We start from the raw sequence: 19,748 nt of genomic DNA, 5'->3' as shown, positions 1-19,748 counted from the left end.
TTTTTTTAAATAGGGGTAATATAGACTAACTAAGCTCGAACTGCCAAACACTCTAAAGTAAACCAACAGCAAATATATGTTTTTTATGGAAGGCATGCATGCAAAATATAAAAGGCGCCCTTACAGAGGTAAACAACATGATCATCTGGCAAATGTCCATCGCTGATTGAGCCCCGCAGACATTTGATGTACTCCTGAGCTCCTGAGCTTCTGCTCTCACTCGGAAAAAAGAACATGTTTAGTCAAATATTGTGTTCTCCACCTCATTTAGAAGGTATTCACATGTTCCTTTCCACAATGCAGAAACCCTAAAAGGTTCACCAATTAAACCATTTTTGAAACATTTGTTCTGCATGCTTCAGCTCCACAGACTTTTCTGAAAAAGAAATTCTAATGAAAAATATTGTGTCGGGTGGGGTGTGCAGCTTCACCTCCATTTAGATTGTTGCCTACATAAAATCAAAAAATTTACAATCCTAACCAGTATTCTCACTTTTGTATCTAATTACTAGCAAAGGTATGAATTTTTAACATGAAGGGGTATATTTACTCAAATTTAGCGCAATATTTTCATGCCACAAGGGTCCAGTTCACAGCAAAATCTTTTTTTTCCCTATTTACTTTCCATCACAAAATGATTTTTGTTCTGGAAAATCACTTGAAAGTAATCCAAAGCAGTACATTACTTAGCACCAAGTGGGTGTTCCACAGGTAGTGAGTGCATGATCATTTCCATGCAACCACCCAAGGTTTTGACGCAATATCCTATTGATTAAAGAAAGCAGACAGAGTTTTGTGTAAAAAAATAGCTTCCATTTTTAAATAGGCCCTATCATGGAGAAATGCTTTTTTTTCTCCTTTCTTTTCTGACTTTGCATGGGTGCTGCTCTGTATAGCACACATTCAAAGTGGGAAAATATTTAAAGTTAGTCTAAGCATAGTATATTGTATGGGAAGTGTAACATTCCAGTGAAAAACCTATGCCAGACTCACAGAGACACACTTGCACTATGGTGCAAAGATGTGTGCATGGTGCACAGCTGTTTGATTGAGTGCCAGCGCTAGGGAGAGGGGAGGAGAGTGCCATGTTTCCATATGGGAGCTCTTCTGTTCTCTCCTCATGTAGCTCAGGACAGTATTTTGCCTGCTGCACTGTGCTGTGCTTCGCTGCCTGAGAGTTTAGTAAACCTGGACCGAAGTATCATAGAGGAGAATGGACAGATTAGAGTCATTTTACCTTACAAAATGCATAACCCTTCAAAAATTTGAAATTTTGTTTGATACTATTATTGAAACATTTTTACAAAAAAAGTGCTTTTTTAACACACAGTTTGAAATAAACTGATGAATAGTGTAATTCCCAACACTTTCTGCTGTAGAGTGTAGAAGTCTACTGGGGAGGACACCACAGGTGCATGTAGGGTAGTACAGGCTGGATATACAAAGCACTGGTCACCAAATACTGGTCGCAATTTGCAACCAGTGTGGTTATTTGTGAACTAAGGTGCGTACTAACAGGTTGGTTTGCAAATTCCCAATTTCTAATGGGTTGCAATTCGACCTATCTCATGAATATTGAGGTAGGTTGCAAATTGAGACCTTCTAGGAATTGCAGCCATCACTGGGATGGTGTCCTGCTGACATCAGCAGGCCACCATGTCTGTGATTGTTTTGAAATTAAGAATTACTTTTTTGTTTGATTGAGACCCATTTTCACAAAAAAAAAAGTTTTATTACATTTTTTGAAGAGGAGGCAGTGGTCCAAATGATCACTTTCGACTTTAAAAAAAAATCTTTTTCCAATATTCTCTTTCAATAGTTGGTAAAAGATTATGTTTTGGGACTAAAATTCTTTAAACATGCCCATTCCAATTACCAGATCGGTATTCTATCACAAACTTAAATAGTAATTTGGTAATGTGTGTGTATGCGCTAGGGTGACCAACTGACATGGGTGCAAATTCAGGACAGTGAGTGTAAAAATTCAGGACAAGGGGTCAAAATTCAGGACAAAAATTCAGGACAGGAGGTCAAAATTCAGGACAAAAGGTACGTTTTACAGACACATCAGAGAAAGTTGCGCAATAGTATATAAGTAAGTAAATAGACAACTACTAAAGTACAAGTGAAAATAAGTTTATATTAGGTTGAGACAATTGGGTACTTCATGGTTTGTCAGTGTGCGCGCAGCTTTAAGCAAATGTGCAGGTCTTTTTGTGGTAACAAAACCACCCCCACCTTTCCAGCTCCCAGAGAAAACACCTGATGCCCGGTCCGGCCAGTCCGGCCTTGATACCACCCTCCAATGGCGCCCCTCATCTTCACATAGAGCCTCTCTCATGTGTATTTAATTTGTTCAATAGTGCTACTCATCCCAAGTATGTGGGGCAGAGTGTTGGCATGCGTTACAACACATACATATTATATAGAGACAATCACTCATATAAATGTGAAAGTCAATTAATAGGAAATGTTGCATAAGATAATGGGGCTTACAATGTGTAATCATACTTTCATCCATCATTCAGTCTTTCACCATTCATTCTGTTCTTCCATCTGTTCCCATCCATGTCCATATTCAACCATTTACAAACCTATCCATCACGTATCCTTCCATCCATCATTTCACTCATCCATCCCTCAATCCACCCTTTTACTCATCCATCATCCACCCTTTCACCCTATCCATCCGTACACTCATCCATCCACTCTTCCACACATCCATCCATTCACTCATTCATCCAGCCATTTACCTATCCAGCCATCCTTTCACTTACTCATTCATCCATCCAGTCACTCATCCTTCTACCCATTCCCCCGTTCAGCCATCCATCCATTTACCCATCCCCCTTTCACTTTCAATTCCCCTTTCACTTAGCCATCCATCCTTCCATCCACCCACCCATCCATCTACTCATCCACTCATGAATCCATCCATTGAACCTATCATTCATCCATCCTTTCACTCATCCATTCATCTTTTCTCTCATCTATCCACCCTTTCACTCCTTCACTCATCTATCCATCCTTTTGTCCATCTACCCGCCCTTTCACTCACTCATCCAGCCTTACATCCACCCTTTCACTCATTCGTCCATTCGTTCACCCTTTCACTTATCAATTCAGCAATCCACCCTTTCACTTATCAATTCATCAATCCATCCATCATTTCACTCATCCATCCACCCATTCTCTCACCCGTCATCCACCCTTTCACTCATCCATCAATCCATCATTTCACTCATCTATCAAGCCATCCATCCACCCTTCCCTTCACTTACTCATTCACCTTTTCACATTAATTATGAGACCCATCAAGAACTCCACCCTCGCTGTAGTTCCTAAAGCAAGGGGTGGGGTGGGGTGGGGCAGGGTTCACTATGTCCCTGCACTTAGGCAATCTGAAAAAAGTGTAAGTCATGCATGATGCACAGTGCCTGGACGTGGGGCGACTGTGACATGGTGTTTCCAGAGCTTTAAGTGGGATGTAAAAACTAGGGGGTCTCTCCAAAAGGATATTTAATGTAATAAAATGCGTGGCTTAAAACACATAAGCTAAAAATCTGTGCTTAATATAATGTGCCTCCCGACTGGTATTTTTGTTGCTGGTGTCATTGCATCCAGATATATAATACAACAAGTAAAGTTACACTTAGAACAAGTAACGTTACACCTACAACAAGCCAGAACTATTGGCTTTGTCAATGGTTGTTAGTTGCATAAAATAAAAAATCAGCAACCATGGCTGCTATACTATAACTATAATCCTGTCCTTTGAACTTCTTTCACTGCCTTCCTTCGATTAACTGGATTCTCCCGTAGCAGCAGCATGGGCGTTTTGCACCTCCATGTGACAGAATGCTCTGCCTGGACCGAGGCAGGAGGAGGCCACCAGATGCTGTGCCAGCCCAGACTGACCCATTGTCATTTTGTATGTGGCAATCAGCCCCACACAGAATGACAATGGGCGGTGTGGGGCTGCTCTTGCACTCAGAGGAGTGCGAGGCGGCCCCATCAGGGAGCTGAGGCCCCTCGCAGGGGAACAGATCTGTTCTCTGTGATGCCTAACATTACGGACAAAAGGCGTCCGTAAAAAGGATCTTCACGGACAACGGACGTGAGGTCCAATTTACGGACTGTCCGTGAAATTTACGGACGGTTGGTCACCCTAGTATGCGCCCGAACACTGTTCGTCGCATCTTAATCAGGCAGACGTAACGGCCGACCAGAGATCGGACTCTCCCGAGTCTGAGACGGTGTCGGTCGGAGGCAACTCTGATCGACATCGTAATTAGCCCCTAAATGTAAAAAGGAGCAAGAAAAAGATACCCATTTAGTGGCTGAATTGCAAAAAGTAAGCCACATAACCCAGACCAATCCCAGCTTCTGCACAAAACATAAATATGTGATCCTAGGCATTTGTTTTATTTAATTAAACCTCCTTTTTCTTAATTATCAAATATCGGAGCTTCTTCAAAAACGTGAGTTCAGGATGTGCCTGCACAAAAATCTCTTGTAATTTATTTAATAGGCTAAGGTTGCTCCATTTGCAATAAGAATGTAGGCCATATAAAAGATGCACTTCACAGCTGATTCCCCTCTAATTTCACTAGTGGCATTGTCACCGATTGGCGAGTATCACTGTTTCAAAGTTCACGTTTAGTAAGTGTGTGTCATGATTTGATGTGCTAAGGAGAAACAGTTCCGCATCTTCACCATGTTTTTTAAATGATGTTTATTGCACGGTTTTCGTGCCTAATATTTTCAAGGTTCAGCTTGTGCATCGGTTCTTTGAGCCAAGCCAGGTCTTTAGCTAGGCTCTGGCTTCGTTCTCCATGTTAACCTTCCAGCTTGCCCACATCTACTTCCGCTGTTCAATACACCTTTGATAATGGGTATACTTCAACCAGGCCTAAGTTAAATTCACTGTTGGGACAAGCTTTGTATATTTGTATCACCACTATGTATTGACTATCGACCCAAGGCGTTGTGCTGCAGAGTGTGCTGTGCTGATCTGCAACGTCTGGTAAAAATCCACCTCAAATGAGCAAAGAGTTCAAGAGAAAAACTGATATATTTGAAGATAACAGAATAAGAGATGGAATGACAGAGAAAGAGGGAGATCAAAGAAGAAACAGATGAGAGAAAGTATTATAAAAAAAGAAAGTATATTCTAATATTGACTTTATAGTTGTATTGCTCACTTCTTTATGTTATCCTGAAAGTCAGCCTTTCATGTACTTTTGTGCAGCTTGCAGATGGAAGTCACACGATTCCTCACTAGTAAAATTTATTTTATAGAAGGAAAACAACATACATTCATTGCAAGATGGTTTAGGAAATGACATGTCCCAAAAGTAAAACAAAACTGTAAACACATATAATGCCAAGGGTATTTTTTCTCCTGGCAATCATTAGTTTCCCTTCATGTTTTTCAAATTCATCTTTGTAAACAGTACCACTTTCTGCACTAATGGTTTATTAGACTATAATGTAAAAGTTTGTATAGCTGTATAAAGCAAGCCTTGTTTTTTTAGAATGAAATACTGGCAACAATAAAGTCACCTTCTACAATAGTCGTGTATGTTTATTTGTACCGTTTTTTTGTCATAACATCACTACACAATGCTACTACTGTAGGAAATGACCATGTGCTGTGTGATACCCATCCAATGTTTGCCTTTTCTGGTTTAGTGGATTTTGAACTCTATGCACTTTAGCCCTGTGAACCATGAATAAAGGGCCTGTGTTCCCCCTTAATACATGTTGAAATTGCCTTACCATTAGTTGGCATATTTAACTTATTAAGGTCACAGTATATGGCGCAGAAATACACCCATGGCATGGAAAGTTAAAAGTCATTTTTGGACTGTAGCGCTGAGTATGGCATCCACTACAGTGACAGAGAAGACAAGGCTTCAGGGCTCCTCTGTGTAGCCTGACTGCAGTATTCTAGAACCTGCTGTACCGATATATCAAAATAACACATTTTGACAGGTGAAAAACCCTGTTTTACATTTTTTAAAAGTTTCCCTGATTATACCTTCTTGCACATAAGGTAGCGTGCCTGATATTTAACAGTCAAACCATCACACAATTAAAGGTATTTTCACTGATAAAGCTGTAGGAGAATTCTAGACAAGGTACAGAATATAAACGTTAGTCTGCAACTTTTGACAGGCAACTGCTACAAACGTTATTTCTATTTTTTAGTAAAGATTCAATTTAAATGTAAAGACAGATTTTGTGAATACATATTTAGCAAAAGAAACTTTTAGATTATTACCATTTACCTGCCTGAAACTCCAGCGGGCTAATTACCAGTAGTCTACTGGCAGCTGGGTTGCCAGTGCTTGTCCCTAATGAGGTGGTAAAACTGCTCCTAGAGCAGGACCAATGGCCTTACAAAAAGACCAGTTAGAAAGGATGCAGTAACTTCATTAACTTGTGAGGGGACCTGCCCTTTCATAAGTAAATGTAAAGGTGGGACCTGGAGAATGCAACCTTTATCCCCAAACCCAGTTGGAGGGGAGCTACCCTCAGGCATGTTTTTCAATGACCACAGAGGAGAGGACTGTTCATTTCCATGGCCACAACTCTGAGTGGACATGCAGGCACTGCACAAGGTAGGAAAGATTCACTATGGGATAGTTTGCAGAAGGGCAAACAGGAACTACTGCAAAAGTGATTAGGTTTGCCCCTAGGAACGTTTACGCTATTGGTTAGGGAGGAGTCAGGAGTCACACCACCAACTAGCTGGTGTAAAGCAATAATTTGTCATGCAAGTGCACCCTCCTTGGAAAACTTTCTGGTCCTGCAGAAGATCAGAAAAGAGATAGACCCTGCTTTTTGAAACATGAGAGCCACACTTAAGTACTGGAACTGTTCTCTTTTGTACATAGGACAAAGCTGTGGATTCCAAGGGTCAGTTCTTATATCGCCTTTGTGGCTACAGGGAGACAACAAGTTGCAAGTGGCCTTTTACCTGAAGCAGCTAGTTGACCAGTGCCATCAAGTCCTGGACTAGACTTTGCTGATGGCGTCTTCTGTAATGAGTCCTCGTCCCTAATTGGTATCACTATGGTCCTGCGAGCCTTAGATGTAATCCAGAGGAAGTCCTGAGAAGATTCAACTGAGAACATTTTTAGACTTTCAAGACCTCCTTGCAGCAAAGCTGTCCGATTTCAATGCACCTTCCTTTGATACTGTTTCATGATGCCTGCTGAAGGTTTGTGAGCTCTGTAAAAAAAGACTACATCGGAATAGCAAAATCTTTGACCGGGAAAACTCGCTTGGTATATTCGACCTGCACTGCAGCACGTTCAGCCTGAAATTGTGCCTACACCCTGGTCCTCCTTCCAAAGACTATTAGTGATGCTTAGTGCTTTTTGGCTCTATTTATCTAAAAATATCAAAAAACATATCTCTGGTTCCCCTTTTTCAGATTACAGTCATTTGGGTGGCATTTTGTTTAATACTATGTACTCATTTTTTAGGTCGAGCATTCAAGACCTCTTGTATATACTTTACTACACACTTATAATGTGTATGTACTTTGTGGGCTCTGGAGATCAGCCTTAGGACTTGTTTGCTTCCGCTTAGGGACTTTTTTTTCTGTTCAACTGCCTCTATTCAACTTTCTTGATAGAAAAAAACCAGTCGAGGCCAGTAAAATACCAGAATTGCTTTCTGCTTTGGGACTTTTCTTTCTGGCAACTGCCTCTATTTAACTTTCTTGATAGAAAACAACCAGCAGAGGTCAGTAAAATAACAGAATCATTTTACCATTCTCTAGATTCCAGTCCGTTGACAATAATATTTTTTTCAAATCTTGTATTTTCAGTGATATGACCACTGAAGGTTCTGATTTTATATTAAAAACAGAGCTTTGAACTATACAATTTCCCTACTAAAAGGCGATATTTCTTTCCATGTGTTCCCATAGCTGGCGTGTCACGCAGTTTCGTGCTTACTTTCTCTCCATGTTAAAGAACAGTAGATGTTTCAGCACCCAGGCTGATGTGCTGTATTGCTAAATACATATAAGGTCCCAAAGGTGAGACAGTGCATTGCAACTGCTTGTTCTTATTTGCTTTGGGAGTTTTATTGTTTGGTGTTTTGACTTTATTACTGTTTTCGTACTACATGAATACTTCACACATTGCTCTAAGTTACACCTGTCTGCTCTGTGCCATAGCTACCAGGGGGTTGAGTTCTGGTTAATTTAGTGACTTTGGGGCTCACCCTTACAAGTTACTGTTATTATTCTTTGAGGTGGGTGACTGCCCAACCCAAATAACAACCCACTTTTCGCTTAAACCACTGTAGCATTTACTGATGGTAATAACTTCTGATAATTATCATGAGGTGTAACAGAAATAGCAATTAAAGATTTATTGTGACACAGAGTTAACATTAAATATTAACCTGATTATGGATAATTTTTTGTCTTCCAGTTTGCAGAAGAAAATGTAGGGTTGTTATTACAGCAACATTTATTTGCCTTCATGTTAGTCTTGTCCCTCTCTGCAGGTCACTCCTAAACATTTTGCTTTCACTCCTCCTATTTTAGCTGAATTTGTTTTTGTTGGCCTTAGGACTCCGTGCACTTTACCACTGCTTACCTTTCCTAAAGTGATTATGCTCTCTCCTTTAAACATGGCCAAAGTGGCTTACACCTGATTAGCATATCGCATTTACTTATAAGTCCCTTGTAGGATTTTGCACTATATACCCAGGGCCTGTAAATTAAATGCTACTGGTGGGTCTTCAGCACACTTAAGTTGCCCTTAAAACATGTCCCAGGCATCCAATTAAAGCCTGAATTCAGTTTTAAACTGCCAATTTGAAGTGGAAATATAACCCTCTTAAGCTCTCCTTTTATTGCATAATTCACCCCTACAAAGGCCCTACATAGCCTATAGTGCAGGGTACATTGTAATGAAAACGTTGGACAGGTATTCTTCAGCTTTACATGTCCAGGTGGTGAAAACCTCCTAAATGTGTTTTTCACTACTTGGTGGCCTTCTTCTCCCATAGGATAACATTGGGTTGCCTTATTACATTCAATACATTCACACTTTTGATTGACAACAGGTAAGCAGTTCATGTTTGGCGTCTAAGATATTGTAATTAAAAAAAACCCTCTCCAATGATAAAGTAATATTTTCAGTTGCAATTTAAAAAATCCCTCTTTTAGAAAGTTGGTATCTTCCTGCCCTAAACTATCTAGTATCTGTAGGCTCTCATGGGTCACATGACTAGTTGTAGTTGGCAGTTGGACTTTGTTTATTCCTCCCAGATGTCCACACAATATAGGGACTACGTGTGACTGGATGGCCCATCAACTGGCAGGATAGGGGGCGGAGCTGGGCACGGCCCCTCTTGCAACTAAATGGTCTGAGCTCTGCCTTCACACAAAGTATGTGCAATGCCTTCAATGCTCATATAGCTAGCTGGGAGCTAGGGCAGGGCAGTCGAGACATCAAAGGGAATCATCTTAAAACTTCTCATACTTCAAAGAAAGCACCATGTAAAAAAAGATGCCATACAAATCCTACTCTTTAGTCCACTGAGGCACCTGAGGAAAGACTCTCAGAGGACTGACTGGTGCTGTGACCTGCTGTGTACTCTCCAAGGCCACTTTGCAGCACCTGAAAAGTGCCTGGAGCTTGCCTTGCTCTCTCAGAGGCTGCCTTACTACTGAAGCCCTGATTCATGACTTTATCCCAGGACTACCAGAGTAACTCTTATTCAGGACCTCAGAAACAGAAAAAGCTCCATCTTGAGCCTGCCCCTCCAGTCCCAGACCTTTGGTGTTGCGGCTAATAGTGTCAATTTAGCCAGAATCCAAAACCTGGAAACTATGACATTTTTGGCTAAACCCTGCTCTGAGATCCGAGGGAAGACTAGTACCAACGTGTCTCCCCACCCAAGGTGCATCACTGATTGGGCTGACTTTGTTGCAGCTGGCGCTACCCTCTACTTCTCAGCAGCAAATCCTGTTCAACGGTCCTTCGCCAAAAGGGTATACGGACTCGTGGAACTCTTGTCAGCTACAGCCTCTTGCCTCGTCCCACTGGAGATTTTCAACTCGATTATGTTCCCTCCTTGACACAGCCTTCAGTCTTTCACCACTGAACGTTGCTCTCTCAGAAAATTTTCTGCAAAACATTTTCTAATTCCCAGTGTAAGCTTTGACCGGGCATAATCCACTTTTTATATCCAGCTCGTACTCCATTGGATCAACTATATTTTTCAACTTTGACTCGGCTTTGTGTGACTAGATATCCACAGTTGGCCCTTTGAACTTTTAGTTGCTAGATGTTAGTAAAAAATGTTAAAAATTCATAACTTTGGTTCGACTGATTGGAGTCTTGCTGTTTTGGTGTCAAATATTTTTTTCACATTCATTCTGTTTTTCTGAAATTGGTGTGGGATTTTTCTTGCATTGCTTTACTACTATATCACTGCTTGTGTGCTGCAGAAATACTTTACACTTTGGCTTTAAGTTAAGCCTGACTGCTTTTGTGCTAAGCTACCAGAAGTTTAGCCACAGGTTAATTTAGGACTTTTTGTGGTTCACCCTGACAGGGATGGTGGCTGTTGCTTGAATAGGGGTCAGACCCCAACCTACAACCCAATTTTTCACACTCCTTGTATAAAAACAGGTTCATGTTACTTGTTGAAAATGTTTTTTTTGCAGGGTCACCCCCAAATCTTTTGCCTTTATCCTACACTTTTTGCTGAATTTGTTGTTCTTTTCCCTAGGACTCTGAACACTTTACCACTGCTAGCCAGTGCTAAAATGTGTGTGCTCTCTCCTTTAAACATGGTGATATTGGAGTAGCCCCAACTGATGTATTTGCATTACTTATATCCCCCTAGTAAATTGGCACTATATGAGCCCAGGGCCTGTACGTTAAAATGCTACTAGTGGACTTGCAGCACTGGTTATGTCACCCACTGAAGTTGCTCTTTAAACATGTCTCAGGTCTGTAATTGCAGAGCCTTTGTGTACAGTCGTAAGTGCCATTTCCACCTGGCAAAATCAACCTTTTGGCAGGCCCAAACCTTAATTTTTAATACTTATAGGTCACCCCATTGTAGGCCCTGAACAGCCCAGAGGGCAGGGTGCAATATATTTAAAAAGCAGGGCATGTTCTTTTTAGCATTACATATCTTGGTAGTAAATAAAGTTTTAAAAAAACTAGTTTTTTTACAACTTCAAGGCTTATATCTCCAATAGCATAACATTGGGATTACTTTATGACATTTTATAAGGGTAATTTCCAAAAAAGAAGCCATAACTGGGGCAAATCTGGTGTCTCTGGAATCAGAATTCAAAATCCAAATTTGGTGTAGTTTGAATTTAAATTGCAATTCTGAAAATGCAACTTTTAGAAAGTTTGCATTTTCCTGTCTTAGCTATTTGGTCCCTCGGCCTGTCTCTGGTCAATTGACAGGGTGTAGTTGGCAGTGAATCTTAAGTATTCCACCTAGGCAGCCACACACAATGAGAGCTTAGGTGTGTCTAAATGGGCCATCACCGGCAGAATGGGAGGGAGGTGCTGGAAGCAACCTCACTTACACCTTACACCTGAATAAGTTGTGTCTTGTCTCCACACAAAGGGCTGCATACCCCCTGTAGTTAGACTGTAGCCAGGGCAGGGAAGGCAGGACATCTATGCGCTTCAAAGGCATATCTTTAAGAGTCTCCCCCACTTCAAAGGCACAACTGGGTATAAAAACTGGACCTCAGACACCACCACTTCCGTACACCTCTGGACCTGTGGATACTCTGCCAGGAATAAGGACTGCTGTGCTGCTGAAGGACTGTCACTCTGCTGGACTGCTCTCTGCTGGACAATTGCTTTGCTGATCTGATGCCTTTTTTTCAGGAGTGGGAAGAACTGTAACCCAGTACCCAGCTCAAGTGATCTGAAGCCTCAAGGACATTAAAGGCTTCCAACCATCTTGCATCTGCACCTGGACTCTGCCATCAGTGAGTCTACACCGCGAAGGGTTGCCATCCCAGTTCTGGATCCTTAGAAGTGTGCCTAAGGTGCTTACCACTGGGACCAACACACCTTCTCTGCTGAGTGATGCATCCCCAAGCAGAAACAATGCATCTCCTTGGCTGAGCTGTGCCTCTCCAAGTCGAACCGATGTATTACCGATGCTGCGTGAATTGGACCCATTGCAAAAGATATGCATTGCCGCCACAACCTGCATCTTGGCACCGACACATCAACTGCTGCAGCATGACACTTTCCACGGCACAGATCCTCTCATCACTCCTCGTCAGCTGCCTCAACAACTAATCGAATCGAATTGAAACTCTGCATCACAGCTTCACTGCTTATCGGAATCGAAGCATCACTCTGATACCAGACTCTGCATCACAAGACCCGTCAATGGGATCCTTGACGCCGATGCAACAGGATCTTGCACCTCAGCCTCGCAGCATCTCGAAAGCGATGTATCGCCTCAGCGGTGCAACGCATCTTTGACGCGGATCCACGCAATGCTCTGCAACCAGAATGTAAAGTACTCCGTTCTGTGGGCCTATCTAGGTCTCTGTATCTGGCCCGCACTCTATTGCGATCAGCGTGAAATTCTGAGTATCCCTAATAGCGCTTTGTGCTTTCTAGTGCTATTTTCACTATACATTTTAAAATTCAAAACCTCCAGTTCTACTAATTCGATTTTTGTTCCTTTTGGTCTTTTTTATTTATTAAATTCAGATCTATATTTTTGTGCGGGGCTTTCATTTTTTACTGTTTGATTGGTGCACAAATACTTTACACATAAGTTAAATCTGACTGCCCTGTGCCAATCTACCAAAGGGTGGGGTTTGCTTGTGACTTACCCTCAGTAGGATTGTGGTTGCTGCTTACCAGGGCTCACACTCCAGTCAACTAGTAACACAGTTTTCAACATAGCTCATTTATGAAAATATATATAAGTGGTAAGGTACCCCCTGTTGTACATTATAAGGATATTGCAAGTCAGCAATAACCATCTAGGGGAATGAGGTCAAAGACCAAGTTCCTTTATATGGTTACAGAACTTCAAAGTGACTTGCAATATTCCTATTAAGTACACCACTGGGTACTTTATCCCACATAATACATGGTCACACCATCACCTTTCCCACATTCCACTTGAAACCTTAGTTGTTAGGTCTTTCATGTGAAAGAGCAAGCATGTTTGCAAGAATGAAGAATACAAATAAAACCTCTAGTGCAATATTAAACACATCAAAAACCTGTTAGATCTTTGTTGCAAACAAATGTTAGAAACAGTTCAATACAGGTTAGTTTTTTTTTCCAAGTCACCTCAGCTGCTGGCTCTGGCAGCAGGCATTGTGATGCCAGAACTTGAGTGTAATAACTTATCACAGTCCAGTTCGTACATCATTTCTTTAGAATCAGAGACTCAGTTATACAGGGATTGCAGAATCGTATGTATTATAAAGTTATATCATACCTGTGGGAAAGTGCCCTTTTTTCATAGTCCTGATGCAGCGCGGAACCTGGGTAACAGGAATCAGGACAAAACCCCGTACCAAATATCCTCCCTTCGTCACAGACCAAATATCACATTAACACATTCACTCCTACAATCATTGGTGGGGCCCATAACACCAACATTCATACTTCACTTCTCACTGGCCTGCACTTACAGGAGAGATGAATGTTCCAAGCGCTGACATGAGAGGAATACCTTGTAACCTATAGAGAGAAATGTATTTACACATTTATACACTAATAGCCTTACCCCTACAGATCTCAATCCTAAACATCAAGATACTCCTCCCACGTGATCAATGGATCATTTAGTTGGATTAGTAAGGTGATTTAGGCCAGCTAAAAACACTTTTAATATCTTGATCTTTACCTTCCTCAATAAATGACAAAATGCATTTTCTTGTTAATCAATATTTGTTTATCTAATTATCGCAAGGATTGAGTTCCATCTAGTAAATTTATTAGACTTTACGCAAATCACAAAACACCATATTTACCTAATCTGGTTATTTGTCATCCTCTAAGTCATCAAATTTAGTCGTCAATCAGTCGGATTTCGAAAGTTATTCATGCAGCACGCTACAGTCCCAAGAACGGTCAAGGACCAGAGACGTGCAAGCATCTATCAGTGCCCATAGATTTTAGGAAGTCTTCAATTCATCAAAGAAATGGGCAGCAATTCAGTCTGTCAAAGATTTAAGAACACAGCCGTCACGTAGCGTCACCGTCGTCTCCGTCAGCAAAAGGAAAAGCACGCAAAGTAGAAGCAGTAATAATTTTTTCTCTCTATTCTACCATCATTTTTATAATAAAAGTAATGTCAAGATGATACATTTTACAAAATTTGGGGTTATCCCATTGGTCGGTTGGGATCACACAGTTCAGGAGGTAATGTCATTATACATGATCCATCCGGTTCCTTGTGTCTGTCCATTGTTAGTGTACTTGGCGGGCTTCCCACTGTGGCCTTGCTTGGGTACAGCGAGAACAGGGTCATGTCGAGGCCACAGAAACGTGTTGTAGCACAGGCGCACTTCGCCCGGAACCTCGTGGAATGGTGGCCATCTCGTCAGACTATGTCGGCGGCCATCTTTACTTTAGGCCCAAAGGACAACTTAAGAGAAACAAACACAAAAGAGTAATTAATGCATAGAAATAATGAATAAAATGTTAAACCCTTACTAATTCCCCTATGTGCTTGTAATTATCTAGCATATAGCGACATTTAAAGCGTTCATATTCACCTATTGATGTCATCTGGTGCAACATTACAAAAACATCACAAAAGCAACATATATCATGCGATATTCTATTTCCTAGTGTTAGTATGCGTACATATGTTAATTACAAATTATTTTTAGCCGTGCAGAATGCAAATCCTACGTATATTTCATACATTAGTAATGTTGATTAAACTTCATGCAAGCACATTAATAATATTATAATTAATAGATTATTCTAATTAGTTGAAAAATGCAGAATAGGGGGTATACAAAATGTTGTACTACCCGCTCCATCAGTCCCTCTCCACTTTTTGCTTCAATGCTGATGGTTATGACTCTGAAAGTGAACTGCAGCCTGCTGTCCAGGCCCCAGTGCCAGCACTCTCTCCCTAAAACTGATTTGCGTGAATTGGTAACTGCAATTGGCAAATGACTTTACCCCCCACCTCTAAGTCCCTAGTATATGGTAGCATTGGTACCCAGGGCATGCGTGGTAATGGAGTCACCAAGGCCTGAAGCACTGTTTGCACAACCCTGAGTGATCCAAGCAAACTACTGACAGCAGGCCTGCCATTGCAGACTGCAGAAGCAGTGCAAACTGCTTAAGCTTGACTTTGAACTCACCATGTGTGGCAAAGTCAATGCACTATTTTTAATATATGTCAGTTAAGGAAGCTTAGAAAGCTCTCCTGAGCTCAGGAGGCAGGGTACATCATAATAAAGGTGTGGACATTAGCCACTTGCACCCACAGCCCTAACACCCCTAAATCTAGGATTTAAGGGCCACCCCTAAAACCAGAATGTCAGTTTTCATCTGACTTGCAACAAGGACACAAGAAGAAACATGAGTCTGCAACAACAGGAACTGCACAAACCAAAGGTGTGATACTCTGCCCCTGTGGCAACCATCCCTGAACTGCACAACTGAGACTCATCCTGGACCAAAGTTAGGTTCCCACAAACAGAAGGATCTCTGTGAGAGCCAGAAGTGACCTCAGACTCCCTTAGACAGGTGGCACCAGTCCCCTGCAACTGCAGGTACAACAACATGGTGGACCTGAAGAATTGCTGGCCATCCGGCCCTCGGTGGGACCATCCAGAAGTAGATGGTCCAGTGTAATGTGAGAAATGTAGTCCTGACCTCCACAAAGTTTCAGGCAGCCACCGTATTCCCATGAACCTCCAGACTTCAAATTAACTTTCTGCTGTGCTTACCGCTGCAAACGCTTTTTGGTTGCCAGTCCGACAACCACTCCATTTATCAACCCTTCACCTCGAGGAAACTCCCCAAAAACCTTCATCTGACATCAGCAGTGGATTTGTTGTCAACTTTTTGTACCCTGTTTTCCACCAGCACTGTGTTAGCAGTATTTCAGCTCTTGCACAGCTTCCCCTTCATCATCAAGGACAGCCAGAACAACTCTACACCCGGGGTTCCCTAGACAGGCAAATTTGAACTGACTGTCGTGGCTTAGTCCTGGGAACGCATTACCTTTCCCTCCTTGGGTTCCATGCAACTCGACGTGTAATTGACTGATTGTCACTAGTAATTTTTCCCATTGACTGCTATGATAAAGTTTTTTTACTACAGTTTTGCGCTTTAATATTACTTCTAAAACCCATAACTCTGGTTAAACTTTTCTGACTTGATGCATGTTGGTGTCTAAAATTATATATAGAAATTGGTGTTGAACTTCTTTTTTAAAGTTGTGTCAGTTACTTATCGTCCATGTTGTTGGTACTCTGAAATGCTTAACACATGTTCCTCAAGTAAAGTGTGACTGTTTGCCTCTCTACCAGGACTGAGCTAAGGATTTATAATTGTGAATCCAAGGACCATCTTTGGGGAATGGTGAGAGCCTCGCATGGTGAAGCCTAGCCAGCACAACGACATAATTCTCCCCTTTCTACAATATCTAGTCACACAATAGTGGTTTATGGTTTCCCATATATATGAAAAATTCCGTTTAATTTCTATGAGTTAGCGGAAATGGAGCAATTAACATTGTGCATCTCACATGCTATGAACAACCTTGTATGCTACTCTGCTCATCTTCAACAAAAGTAAGGCATATAATCATTGATTAATGTCTCTATAACATCACAGTTCTAACTACCAAATTCTGCAATGATTTTTTCTCTTATAAATGACCGTTCTTCGTGCATTCTCTGCTTCCCTTATCCCCTAGACAATATATGCCGAAGAAATAGCCATTGCGTCTGCATACTTCACTATTGATCTGCATGATTGCATCTACAGATTACATATTGTCTGTATTCAGATTCAATACATAGCTACAGCTAAATGGTCATCTATTTTTCCTTAAGTGGTCCATTTGTCAGAAGAGTAAAACAGGGCTGGAAAGATGTAGCCCTTCATTGCGAGTGAGACAGAGCAGTATCCCCGGGTGGATTACCATGCCGCCTCATCACAACTCTCCAGGTGTACCCGCACCCTGTTTACTTAGGTATCAGAACACTGGGCACAATTGTACTGCCCAGTAATGCCAAGAACAGCAGTTAAACTTCTGACCTCAGCCCTGCCTGAGTATGTTTTTATTAGACATGATGGGAGCAGGAAATGCTCGCCCTCACCAGTGCACCTTTTCCCCATTTCCTGCACTGCCCTCGACTGTCCTCTCATCTGATTAAGGGTAATCACCCTAGAACAGGGAAAAACATGCGGCATTCCTCCTGGTAAAAAAGGTGTGCCCAAGTATTCCCTATCCGGACCCAGTGTTATTCCACTGTAACTTTACATTTGTGTGCGAGGTTTGCACCCTGCCAGTAACACACAACATGTAAAAATCTGTAAAATAAGTTTTAAAAAAGTATATCAATTTGAGCTGCTTTCTATGGTATTTGGCAAATACTTTTGACTCTGCTGTTAGAGTTCTGCTTCATTAACAGCAGTCAGAGATGGTCAATTTTTACATATATCACCTTCTTTCAATATGTCTGTGGTTACACTTGTACACTTCTATTTTCAACTCGCCGAAATTAAGCTCAACTTGCACACTTTTCTAAAAGCAAGAAACATACCGGATCAAGTGGGGCTTTTTTGTGTTGTGCCCGTTAAAGCTTTTAGTGGCACACTGACAATGCTTGTAACATTAGCCATGGATCAAAATACTGAGCACGTTGATGTATCCTGAGAATATATGTATTTTTTTAAACAAAGATGTGAATGTTATGGTGTGATATGGCAGCAGAGAGAGGCTGAAAGTCACAAATGTACATCCTAGTGAGGGCACCTATCTTTTCTGAGGTGGACGCATCATTTTAACAGATATTAGTGGGCATATAACGTGCAATTCGTCCTCAAACCTTCATATCCCCTTTTCCTCCCACAAAAACACTTTACAAGTGATTGGTGTTCACTGCGTAGCTTTTATTATTTGTCTAAATAACACCATATTTATTTGTTGAATAACCTTCAACATTTTTCCAACTTTTATAAAATCGAAACCATCACACATTACTGAACATAATATGGCGCCATATACAGTGCGCCCCAGGTTACCATGTATATACAATTCGGCATCACTAGATCCACTCTTAAGGGGTGTTGTACCAGCAGGCCACAACCCCACCCCTTTCCACTACTTCCATTTGAGGTAGCTATCCGTCGTCTACCCTTTAGACGCGACCAACAGAGCATGGCTTAGCGCCTTCCTGCACAACCGCTCTTTCCATCTTGCTTCCTCCAAGCACCGGCTACTAGGGTAGGGCCGGAGAGTCCAGGGCCACCAGCAGGACGGCCCCCTCTCCCGCCAGCCCATGAGCCCCAATGTCTACCTGCATCTTGCAGGGTCAGTCCATTTTTTCCAAAAGAAGTCCCCGCGCTTTCTCTCTTGCCCGGGACCCCGCCAACTCTACCATAAACTTTGGGATGGGTGGGTGGGAAAAACTGCACCAGCTGCGACCCTCCAGCAACCCCCTGAGGCGAGAGGACAAAGAGGGCTACTCCCCTGGGTCCGGCACTTTTAAACAGCTTCGGGGAGGGATCACTAGCGCACCTCCCTATCTTCTCACATTTCTTTGCGACCCTCCCCTTGTCCACTTTGAGAGAAAACGAAACTGTTTCCTCTTGCCCGAAATGCCACTAACGGCACCCCTCCCCTAATCGCGGGGGGTGCCTCTCATAGTGGGCATATAATGTGCAATTCATCCTCAAACCTTCATATCCCCTTTTCCTCCCACAAAAACACTTTACCAGTGATTGGTGTTCACTGCGTAGCTTTTATTATTTGTCTAAATAACACCATCTTTATTTGTTGAATAACCTTCAACATTTTTCCAACTTTTATAAAATCGAAACCATCACACATTACTGAACATAAGATGGCGCCATTTACAGTGCGCCCCAGGTTACCATGTATATACAATTCGGCATCACTAGATCCACTCTTGAGGGGTGTTGTACCAGCAGGCCACAACCCCACCCCTTTCCACTACTTCCATTTGAGGTAGCTATCCGTTGTCTACGCTTTAGACGCGACCAACAGAGCACGGCTTAGCGCTTTCCTGCACAACCGCTCTTTCCATCTTGCTTCCTCCAAGCACCGGCTACTAGGGTAGGGCCGGAGAGTCCAGGGCCACCAGCAGGACGGCCCCCTCTCCCGCCAGCCCATGAGCCCCAATGTCTACCTGCATCTTGCAGAGTCAGTCCATTTTTTCCAAAAGAAGTCCCCGCCCTTTCTCTCTTGCCCGGGACCCCGCCACAGGACGAGGAGCCAACTGGCGCTCTCGCCCTCCCCCCACCGCTGCTTCACTTTCCAGATGTAACACTATAGCCCTGCTTCCCCTCTAGCCATAACGCTATGGCCCCCAAGATGGTTCGGACGAACAATTCCAATCCTGTCTTAGACAAATGCAACCCATCTTCCCGATATACTTCAGTGTTGAACGTCTGCAGCAAGCTATGCCGAATGGAACCTATTTGTGGACCTCTCAACAGTTTGGCCACCTCCCTATTCAGTTTTCTCACGGA

Source organism: Triturus cristatus, chromosome 8 (genome assembly GCF_964204655.1).
Source record: "Triturus cristatus chromosome 8, aTriCri1.1, whole genome shotgun sequence".
In the NCBI taxonomy this organism is placed as follows: domain Eukaryota; kingdom Metazoa; phylum Chordata; class Amphibia; order Caudata; family Salamandridae; genus Triturus; species Triturus cristatus.
The sequence above is the reverse complement of the archived record's forward strand: the minus strand, read 5'-3'. Positions refer to the sequence as shown.